Consider the following 12,376-nt stretch of genomic DNA (forward strand, 5'->3'; position numbering starts at 1 on the left):
ACGAGCAAATTAGGCGGCCTGCTGCTTGGAAACACGCTTTGGTCACATTTTAAGATAGAGTTCAGCACAGAGCGCATTACGCTCATTAGGAGCCTTCGCAGCCTGAAATTTTAAACTTTTCGTTTTGTGTTCATGAATGCTCGATATTTGTGTACATTATTTTTTAAAATTGATCCGCTTACTTGCACGCCAAAAACACGCAATACCGCGTTGGGGCGGCTGCTCCTGATACTCGAGAAGCCTACAGCTTCATTTTACCTGTTCCTTCACTGAGTGCCATAGCGGCAGACATCTTGGGTGGGGGCTGAGGCTCGGCACGGTCTAGTCGTCACAAGGACGCTAGACCGGTACTTAAGACGAGCAAATTAGGCGGCCTGCTGCTTGGAAACACGCTTTGGTCACATTTTAAGATAGAGTTCAGCACAGAGCGCATTACGCTCATTAGGAGCCTTCGCAGCCTGAAATTTTAAACTTTTCGTTTTGTGTTCATGAATGCTCGATATTTGTGTACATTATTTTTTAAAATTGATCCGCTTACTTGCACGCCAAAAACACGCAATACCGCGTTGGGGCGGCTGCTCCTGATACTCGAGAAGCCTACAGCTTCATTTTACCTGTTCCTTCACTGAGTGCCATAGCGGCAGACATCTTGGGTGGGGGCTGAGGCTCGGCACGGTCTAGTCGTCACAAGGACGCTAGACCGGTACTTAAGACGACCATGCTCACGCGCAGCGGGTACTCGCTGCGGGATCGCCAGAGCACCGCCGGAGTCACGCCAGAGTCCAGCCCGTCTGCGCCCGTCCGCGCACGGACGGGCTCGGGGGCTCGATCTCCTGACCGTCGCTATACATATACGGCGGAAGAGCTTCGTTGTTTAGATAACGGTCAGTTGCAACTCGATATAGGTGCTATTGCTAGGCTAAAAAATCATGCAATACTGCGGCCGTACAACAGAAGTTCTAAAACCCAATACCCGGTACTAAAGATAGCTAGTCTGAATACTAGGTCCCTTCACAGTCATCATGTAGAGATCTATAACCTACTTCAGGATAGAGATCTCGATGTCCTGACACTCTCAGAAACCTGGATGGGTGAAAACTCCATGCCGGATATTATTGCTGCCCTCCCTAATGGCTATGACGCAATTTGGCAGAACCGCGCAGGGTCGGCTCGGGGGGGTGGGGTAGCGATTCTATTTAAAAAATCCCTATCTGTGGAAGAGATAATTTCAGAAACAGTGGACCTAGCTGATCTAGTAGGAATAAAGATTTCTCTAAACAATTCCTGCTGGGTGATTCTGTCAATCTACCGCCCACCCAACTCATCTCCACTTTTTAATGATTTATTTACACCTATTATATCAGATCTATGTACAAGGTACAAAAAAATTGTGATATTAGGAGATTTTAACTTGCATTGGGACAGCCCCCAATGGGACTTACCAACACGCCAACTGGACACCACCATGTCCGCTTTGAGTTTTAGTCAACTTGTGAAAGTACCCACACATATCAAGGGTCATACTCTTGACTTAGTATGGTCCACAGACCCAAATGTCCTTTTTAAGGATGTGGTTCCCTGCATCTGGACTGACCATTACTTAGTGACCTGTGAGGTAAACATAAAAGATCATTTAAAGCACCTACCCCGAGGTATTAGAAGGACCCGCAAATGGGCCGAGGTTGATTTAAAAAACCTGACCTCTGTGCTTCCGGAAATGACTTCTCTGACGAATTCTGATAGAAGCCTGGACGTAGAATATACAGTCCTAACTCAGAGCCTGAACACAGCTATTGATCACATAGCACCGGAAAAAACTCAGTCAATTAAGGGTCCTGGTAAAGAGGCTCCATGGTTTACCCCATCACTAAGGGAACAAAAAAGAAAGCTCCGAGCTCGGGAGAGAATCTGGAGGAAAACCAAGCAGGATACTGCAAGGAACCAATATAAAGACTCACTCCACCTGTATAAAAAACTTATTTCACAAGCCAAGGCGGAGTACTACGAGTCTCGCCTACAGAAGGCTAGGAATATCCAGAAGGAGACATTCCAAATCCTGTCGGAGTTGAGTAAAAAACAGGAGAACTCTGAGTCTCCCATAAACTCTAACACCTTTCAGGAATATTTTTTAGACAAGGTAAAGACCATTATCCAGGACATCAAGAGTAGTGTGGTGAATTGTGACATGATACAGCCTGAGGTTCAGAATCCTACTCACTGCTCTTTAGTACAGTTCCCTGAGTTGGACGAGCTGAGTCTAGAGCAGCTAATGGGGAAAACTAAATCTGGCTCCCCAGCGGACCCATGTCCCCCGAGTATCTTCCGTGTGGCACGCCCGCTATTGGAGGCTCGGATCATCTCTCTCCTAAATAGGTCCCTAGAAACAGGGTATTTACCTGGTGACCTTAAGGAGGCGCGAGTTAGACCTCTGCTGAAGAAGCCAGGCGCAGATCCGGCTGTCCTGAAGAACTATAGGCCGATCTCCCAGCTGCCTTTCCTTGCCAAGGTCCTAGAGCAACACGTGCTGAAGTCTCTATCACTGTACCTCGAATCCCATGGCTTACTGCATGAGCGACAGGCAGGGTTTCGAGCGCACCACAGCACCGAGCTAGTGATGCTCTCGTTGTTGGACGAATTGAGAGGCATGGCTGACGGCAAAAGGCCGAGCGCCCTGATCTTACTAGATCTGTCAGCGGCGTTCGATACCGTCAGCCATGACCTGCTCCTGGGAAGGCTGGAGGCCTTTGGGATCAAAGGCTTGGCCCTCAAGTGGCTGCGATCCTTCCTTTTGGGAAGGACTCAGAGGATACAACTTGGGGAGTCAATATCTGAAGTGGGTCTCTTAGAGTGCGGAGTCCCACAGGGCTCCGCACTGTCCCCACTTCTGTTCAATCTTTACCTGCAGCCTTTGATTGCATCCCTGGCTGAGTTGGACTGCAGAATCTACAACTATGCTGACGATACTCAGCTAGTGCTGAGTATCGATAACACAGGGACAGCACAAACCCAAGCTCAAAATATCCTGAGGTACACCGTAGGTTGGATGACAAAAAACCTACTAAAGATCAACCCGGATAAGACCGAGGTATTGGTAATTCCATCTACCACCTCACCGTGGAGTGATCTGTATTGGCCTGCTGAGCTTGGATCAGCCCCAAAGCCTAGTGCCAACGTAAAGAGTCTGGGGATTAAATTAGATTGTGACCTGTCAATGTGCAGTCAAGTTTCCGCTGTTGTTGGAACTTGTACGAACATCATCAGACAATTGAGAAAGATAGCTCCCCTCCTTTCTCATTCGATGATGTGTTCAATTGTAACAGCAACTGTCATCTCCCGGATCGATTATGGGAATGCCCTGTACCTCGGCCTCCCAAAAATGTCGACAAACAGACTCCAGGTCGTAATGAACGACGCTGCACGGCTAATCTTCAGAGTGCCCAGACGAACAAAGGCCTCCCCTCTTCTCCAAAACCTTCACTGGCTCCCTGTTAAGGAGAGGGTTGAATTCAAGAGCCTCTGTATAGCGCATAAGGCGATCTACGGCCATGCGCCGGCCTATATCAAAGCCCGCCTGGAAGTGTACAACCCGACAAGAACACTCAGATCATCAGACGCTCAGTTACTGGTCTGCCCCCGCTACAAATTAGTGACTAAGGGAGGGAGAGCCTTCTCTGTCCTGGCCCCCCAATTATGGAACAAGCTGCCTGAGGGGCTACGCAGGGAGATGAATCTCCTGCGGTTCAGGAAATCTCTGAAAACCCTGCTGTTTAGAAGAGCCTTGATCACAGTGTAGTCCTGTAGCTGCATCTCTCTCAGGAGTGAACCAAGTTATTGTAATGACATCGATTTCCAAGCGCCTAGAGGCCTGCAGGTGATTGGGCGCGCTATAAATCAAAATTAACAATAACAATAACAATTATGGCAATGTGTGAGCCATAATATTTGGTATCCCGTTAGTAAATGATGTTAGAAAGCAGAAAGAAGTGTGCTATTTCTATAGAAATACTGTGCTCCCGCATCCAACATAAGGCGAACTGAAATTGAATAATGTTAACTTCTAAACCAAGAACCACTGGGGATACCAAATATCATAGGCCATATAGGCTATTCTAGTGGTATCCCCTAAGGGTACGGATGCAAAATCTTGTGGAATGATGTAAACAAACTAAAAATATACTGTAGTCTGCTATCAAACAAACACTAATTTCAACTTTTCAATGGCTCAAGGGTAACCCAGGAAACATAGTGGATAAGAGATATTACAGAAATGCGTGAGCCATAATATTTGGTATCCCCATAGTGTATGATGTTGGAAAGCAAAAGGATGGGTGCTATTTGGTATAGAAATTCTGCGCTCCTCCATCCAACATAAGGCAATGTCAAATTGAATCCTGTAAGCTTTTAATCCGAGAAACGCTGGGGATACCAAATAATATAGGCTGTATAGGCTATTATGAGTGGTATCCCCTAATTGTACCAAAGGCAAAATCTTGTGGAATGATGAACAGAATTTGAAAAGATACTGTAGTCTGCTATTAAATAAAAGGCAAAATCAATTGGTCAATGGCTAAAGGGTAAACCATGAAACATAGGGGGATACAAGATATTATGGTAATATGTGAGCCATAATATTTGGTATCCCCTTAATAAATGATGTTGGAAAGCAAAAGGAAGAATGTGAATTGGTATAGAAATTCCTTGCTCTCCCAGCCAACATAAGGCGATGTCAAACTGAATCCTGGTAACTTCTAACCCGAGAAACACTGGGAATACCAAATATAGGTAGTATAGGCTATTATATTTGGTATCCCCTAAGCGTACTGAATGTAAATTCCTAAGGAATGATGTACAAAATGAGAAAAGATACTGCAATCTGCTATCAAATAAAAGGCGACTTCAAGTGGTCAATGGCTGAAGAGTAAACCATGGAACGTAGGGGATACGAGATATTACAGCATGGCGGGAGCCCAAATATTTGGTATCCCCATAGTAAATGATGTTGTAAAGCAAAAGGAATGGTGCTTATTAGCAAACAAATATTGTGCTAAGCCATCCAACATTAGACCACCTCAAATGAAATCTTTTTAAATTCTTAACCGAGAAACACAAGGGATACCAAATTTTATAGGCGGTAGAGTCCATTATATATGGTACCAGATATTACAGCAATGCAGAAGAAATATATGGAATACTAAATATTATAGCCCAAACAAGGCGTTAATCTTGGGATCCCCGAAAGGAACCAGATGTGTAAGCTTGTGAAATCAAATGAAAAATCCAAAGAATTAGTGTAATCTACTATCATATAAAAGGTAACTTGAATTGGTCATTGGCTAAAAGCTAACAGTTGAAAAGTAGGGGATATCAGAAATTACAGCAATACAGGAGCAGTAATATGTGATATCCACACAGTAAATGATGTTGGAGGACACAGTAAAGGGTGGTATTTGGTAGGAATATACTGTGTTCATCTAGCCCAAAATATGCAATGTCAAATTGAATCCTGATAAGCTCTAACCGAGAAACATAGGGAACACCAAATATTACAGCCCTTGTAAAGCATTATACTTAATATTCCCAGAAGGACCCTGGTGTGAAAGCTTGCGGAATGAAATAACAAATATGAAAAGATACTGCAGTCTGCTATCAAATAAACAGGCATCTTGAGTTGAAAAGTAGGGGAAATCAGATTTTACAGAAATGCATGAGCTGTAATATGTGGTATCTATCACTTTAGGAAAAGATGTTGGAAAACTTAAGCAAGGATTCTATCTGGTAGAAAAAGTAATGTGTTTGTGGAGCCAACATAAGGCCATGTCAAATTGTATACTGGCAAGTTCAATCTTCAAATTACAAATTATATAGGCTCTACAGGCCGTTATATTTGATATACTCCATAGGAACTAGATGTGAAAGCTGTTAAATGATAGCAAAAATGCAAAAGAAGACTGTAGGCGTCTAACAAATAAAAGGCCATTTAAACTGGTAAGTGGCTAAAAGGAAACCTTTAAAAAGTGGGGACAAAGATATATTAATGCATGAGCAATTTTGTTTGCTACCCCCATGCAAAAAGATATTGGAAAACACAGATTGGTACACAGTGTTAGAAAAAAATATTGTGTTCACTTAACCAATATGGAAATGTCTTGTTACTTACCCATTTCAAATGTTTTCTAAATGTAAAATACAAAATGCTATAGAGCAAAGGGAGAATGTGATGTAACCAGTAGCACCCAAGATTGGCTGCTAGTCACTAACTAGACCAAGAAGAGGGAGTATCCACCACTTAAAACCAAATAACATATTAAGGCTAAGAATATTTTTTAGCTTTCAGTTTTTTTTTATTTGCAATGTTTTCCCTTGAATTTGGCATGCCCTTCACTTTGCACTTGAAGCAACCACCTAGTACACCTATACGCTCTGACCGTAACTTTTATGTGTTAAAGTGAAGCTTGCGCTGCAGGTGTTTGAATGTCTGGATTCTCTTTGGGTTGTTGACTAAAACACTGTTCATTGTCACACAGCACTTTTACTGTTCCCAAGCCAGTCAGTCTTCTTTTTTAAACTACAAGAACGCTTTGCATGCTGCAATTTTTCAGCCATACTATCAATCTTAAAAGAGAAACTAAAAGTCCCAGAATGCTGATGTAGACTAAAAAGTGAAGATGTATATCTCTCATAATAAATAGAGACTTGACACTGGGTTGCACCAGAAACTAATATCATTTGGTTATGTTTACTATTCCGAAACAGTGTTGGCACATGAAAAGGTATTTGTGTAAAATGCCCTATATTCATTTGTAACAATTATGCTTCCTTTTAATATTCATTGCAGAAAATTACTATATTTGTGGGCGTCCCTCCAGATTTTTCCCATATCTGCTTTGCTTGCATTACAAGTCTGTGCAATTTACCCCTGCTAGTAGAGTGCTGTGCGCCCTCTTAGATATGGTTAATTTGGCTTATTCCTGATTTGAATATTTAACTTGCTAGGCTGTCCTTACTATATGATGTAGAAAGTGAACACAGGATCCGGAAATGTAATGGCACTAGAGGACTGCAGTGACCGTAGTGCCATCAACTACAGCGGCAGGGCAAACATGGCTTCAGGCCTACCCTGTGTATTCCTGACTGCTTCATTGTAAAAATCTACTGTGCATTCATTCAACAAAACGTTTTTTGTTAGGTAAAATCATTTCTTTTACATATCAAAAAGTCACTCCTGTGTAGGCCGTATAGCCCACAAGGCAGTGTGCATGGTCTATGAAAGTAGAACAGTAGAAATATACAGTTAACAGTAGAAATATACAGTTAACATGCCCTTATAGTGACTGCCACGCAAAAGCAATTTTTACTGTGAGAAGACTCTTGCTATCCCAAAGGGAAACACTGGGAAGCGATTGTAAAAATAAATGTTGGTATCTCCAGTTAAGGTCCAGCTACAAAAATGATGAAACAACTATTTTCTATTAGTTATTAAAATCCCAACTCTATGGTGTGAAGTCGTACTTTTAATGAATATTAGGGAAAGGTATATTTTAGAAAGTAAAATGTTCCCTGCTTGAAGCTGCTCTGGATAATTTGCATTCTCTCATAAGCAGTGGCACAGCCAGGAATAAGCCGTGATGAATGGTATGAAAAATGATCATAGGGCAGGTACAATGACTTCGTCATAAGGAGTTATTTTTCTCTTGCCCTGGCAGAAAGACCAGTGGGGTTGGCCCAGGAACTTTATTTACTTTGAAGGGGTGTACCCTGTAACAGGCAAGTGTTTGGTAACACCTGGAGAGGACCGGGCTTATGTCCTTCTTATTAGGCTGGCACAAAATGCTACCTCTAGAACTGGTGTAGGGTAACCGCAGAGAAGGAGAGTGTTGATTTCCCTGGTCATACATCTGGGAGGGCAGTGCACAGAAGCTCTGCATAAAGAGAAAAGGATTTCTCCATCTTGGATTTTGAGAGTGAGGGGGCACTGTGAGGTTGTTTACAGAAGGGCAAACAGGACCAGTTTCAAAAGCAGGTAGGTTTACCACTAGGAACTTTTACCCATTCACTTTGGGCGCCATTAGGAGCAATACACTAGTTGGTACCAAGCATTTATAAGGAACCTCAAGACACCCTTTTTAATCACACTTTATGGACCTGTGGAAGAAGAGAAGAGGAACGGACCTGATTTCTGTAATTAGAGCAGAGCCTTGAAGGAAGAAGAGAAGAGGAACAGACCTGATTTCTGTAATTAGAGCAGAGCCTTGAAGGATTGGACTTGATTCCCCTTGTACCGGGACAAAAAGGTAGACACCTATTGACCTGTATAGCTATAGGGCCACAACAAGCTGCAAGAGGACTTATCCATGAAGTGCCCAGCTGACCAATAACAACTGGACCTGACTTGCAACCTGCGGATTGCCTCTCCTGGAGTGCGTCTTGACTCCCAACTGTTGTTTCTCAGGTCCTGGAAAGATGAGCTGTGTCCAACTGCACTTGTCATACCACCTCTGAAAAGTTTGGAACTACAAGGTTTTAGATTTCCAGTTCTCAGGAGGACTAGAACACACAACTCCATTCTATCCACCCAAGGCATAGCCACGCTGGTTTGAAGAAGGTGGTTTCTCCCACTTTGAGCTTCGACGCAACAGCAAATCAGTGGGCCCTGATCGATAAGGTACCCGGCCTCATGAAACTCATGGTCGGATACAGGCTGGTGGCTTGACCCACTGATGGATTTTGACTTCAATTTCAGAGACTGAGTCCCAAGGAAAAACTCTACTGTGGCCATTGACTATTAATGGTGTGTAATCCTTTTCAGTGCTATCATCACTTTAATCTTTAAAATTCATATCTGTTGTATCCCTTAATGGTTTGGTATTGTTTTGGTGTCATTTTGCTTAATAAATTTTACTCTATTTTTATAATCCGGTTTGGTATTTTTATTGCTTGATGTTTTTTACGTTATTACTGTTCTGACAGTGGATAAATAAGTCACACATTGCCCTAAATTAAGCCTGTCTTATCTTCACCATGCCTATGAGCAGGTGGAGCTTAGGTTAATTAGTGACTTTGAAGGCCCACGCTGTCTCGAGTTGTGATTATTTCTTAAGATGTATAGTTGCCCACCCCAAATATGAATCCAATTTCTTGCAATCTTAGAAGAAATGCATATTTTTTAAAGGACTCCTTTGTGTGCTTCTTGTTGTAGGTGTAAATGTCAAAAGGAAAACAAAATACATAGTTGTATTGCTTTTTAGGTTGAGCCCAGGGAACACACATGTGCTGTATGGAAGACCTGTTATATTGATAAAGAAGTTTGCTCCTGCCTGCTGCTTAACATTGGTTCAGTCCAGTGTCGCTCTTCTTTGTTGCCTCCTAAGTGGTTCATGCAGCGATACCTCACTTCAGTTTTTCGCAGAGGAGCACCTCCTAAATACAGTTTCTTTCCGCTTGCATTCTTCATCTGTTGTTGGGGGGGGAACTATTTTTTCTTATTGTTGCAGCGCGGCATGCCATGCTTTATCACTGTGCAACAAATGTAAAGCCCAGCTCGTTTGTACAGCCGCCCATCCCTGTATTTCTCCCATTCCCAGCCCACAACCCTCCATTTCTCTCATCAGTCTCTGGTGAGAATAAAATAGTGGAGGCTCATCTGGATGTTTTCTATTTAATGCATGAAGTCTGCCCTCCGTGTGACAGTGCCTCTGCCTAGAGCCGTCACGCTTCTTTCGCTAGTACTTGTTTTGTGTTGCTGCCGCTGTATTAGGTTCGCGAGCCCTCAACCATGATTACTCAGTTTGCGATCCCTTAACCTCTTCGATGCTAATGACAAGGTCAGCTCGTCATGCAGGTCCACTGGAGCTGTGCTTATGACGAGCTGACCTTGTCATGAACAATGGGAAAAAAGAAGGTCCAGTGCAGCAGAAAAATACCCTGTAGCATTGAAGGTGTTAACCAAGATGGTGCATCCTAAGCTGATTACCTTCAGCATTGATAGTACCTTAACGAATATGGCGCCCTTAGGGTGACAATGTACGGGTGCTGCGCAAGTCAAAATAATCCAGGTTTTGCCTTCCTTGTGCCTCCGGTGCTGGCTGAGCTGCTGGAGGCCCTGGAAGGCAGCAACAAGCCTATGGGGTCCACACTGCTGCAGCAGCAGCAGATGAACCTGGGCCTGACGAAGCTGGAGCAGGCAACACGCATTGTCTTGGAGCTCCATTTGTTCAGGTAGGGCAGGGGTGGTGGTCTGTCCGGGCAGGTACAGCATCACAAGTTTGGCAGGAGTGCCTTTTAATACAATACATGATGAACACCTGAAACTGTTATCTGCATCTTTGCAAGGCATGCAAAATGTTTCTGGAGAGTGCTTTGGGTATAGTTATACTTCTGATTTGTGAGGCTAGACTATTGTTTTTTCAGAGTGCTGTGCAGCCTTATTTCTTCTTCGTAGTGCTTCAGTGAATGTATGGGTCAGGTGTTTGGTGAGAGAATAAGGACTTTCACCTAGCCCATCAACTAAAGCAGTACAATAAACATTCTGGGGCCGTACTAAAGATGAGTGTGCCAGCGCTAATTGTTGCTGTGCACCAGAGTATGTCTGCGGTTATGTGCATTTGCGTCTGTGCGCTAATACAATATGCGCACAGATGCAAACGCTTATAGACACATAGTTTAAAGTCTTCACCAACATCACGGCGCATTACAGACTGATCCTCTGTTTTTAAAAAAAAAAACACTTTATTGGCATTTATTATCAGTCTGTTCATCCACATATCCTGATACAAAAATATTCTGGCCTTAGTTGGCAATATATCCCCCAACCCATCCTGCATTCCTCTGCAGTTTGTAACGGATATGTCCTTGTCTACTCTCATTTTCTGAGGGAATAATGTTGCGGTGGACTTGTGTTCCCCCCCGCACCCAACCAATCAAAAACAGTTAACTAGATCCACCCGCACTGCTGTCTCCCCATTATACCCATAGAGCTCTGAAGGTTACCTCTCTCGTGTCCGACAGTGTGTGGAAGCCCTTCGCGGGTGCTCCCAGTTCTGTATCTACCCTCCCCTGTGATGGTAAATTATATATCCCTCCCTGTCCGGGATCCCCCTGTGCCCTCTCCTCCTGCCTTGGTCTTTAGGGATGCTCCTGTTGTGGTGGTCTCTCAGGGGTAGAAGCGTTTGACTCCTGTCCGTCTTGCTGCATGTCGCCCATCATCGCCTCCCAAGCCCTGGCTCTCTCCTCCTTGCCTATCCCTCGCTTCGCATTCCTCAAGAGGACCCTGCTCTCGCATCCTACCCATGTAACTAGTTCCGGTTTCCAACTTGCACACTGGGGCCTCTTAGGGCTTTTCAGTTACGAGTGATTTCCCGCTTCGCCAGGACAAAGGCGGTGTCTTGGAACCTGTCTGTGGTCCTAGTTTTGGCAGTGTGTGGAAACAAACTCAACAGTACATGTGTCGGTGTGCATGGGATTACCCTCTCCATGATCCTAGCCGTCTTCTGCATCACTTCCTGCCACTAATGTGTTAAAGAAGTACAGCTCCACATCATGTGGATGTAGGTCACTCCCACTCTAGTACATTTCGGGCATCGGGTGTCCTCCCTTGCAAAATGTCTGTTACTATGTTCTGGGGTTAGATAAGCCCAGTGGAATTTATAAAAGCTAATCAGGTTAAAGTGGGAATTTCTGGAGCCTTTGGCTGCCTGTTCAAGTAATTTCTCCCAATCCTTGTCTGCCAGTGGACTAGCGATGTCCCCCCCATTGGTTTTTCAACCGGTCTCGCGGCTGTGTGGTATCTCATCATACAACCCTATAAAGACATGTGATTACATTGATAGTTTCCCCAGCAAGGCTTATATATTCACAGGTGGCCTGTCGATTCGATTCAGTCGTGCCTGTTCCCCAGTGGCGCCTCATGGCCCCCGTTACTGCTCTATAGAGTAGGAAGAGCCCTTGTGGAATACCTCAGTCAGTACTAGAGTCCTCAAAGGATAGCAGCTCCCCATCTCCCATTTCCTTTCTTTGTGACCCCCGCCTGCACCCAATCATCAATACCTTACCAGTGTCCCCCATGGGGTACCCCTCCCAGTAGCGTCATTGCTATTTCTGGCGAGTATTGGCGTTTTGTCCTGGTTCTCTGTCAGCATCGATTACAGCACTGTCTGATCACTCTGTGATTGTTACTACTAGCCTGTTGTGATCGAGCAGTCCCTAATATTGTTTGGAACACCTCCATTTTGTCCGTGGTGAAGGGTGGTACTCCTCTGTCCGGGTCAATGCTTCCTGCCACCCACTGTGTGAATCTCTGCAGTTGACCTGCCATGTAGTACTCCTCCATATCTGGCAATACTAGGCCTCCCGCTGACCGGAGTCATTTTAGAGTGCTTAG

Source organism: Lissotriton helveticus, chromosome 8 (genome assembly GCF_964261635.1).
Source record: "Lissotriton helveticus chromosome 8, aLisHel1.1, whole genome shotgun sequence".
NCBI lineage: Eukaryota > Metazoa > Chordata > Amphibia > Caudata > Salamandridae > Lissotriton > Lissotriton helveticus.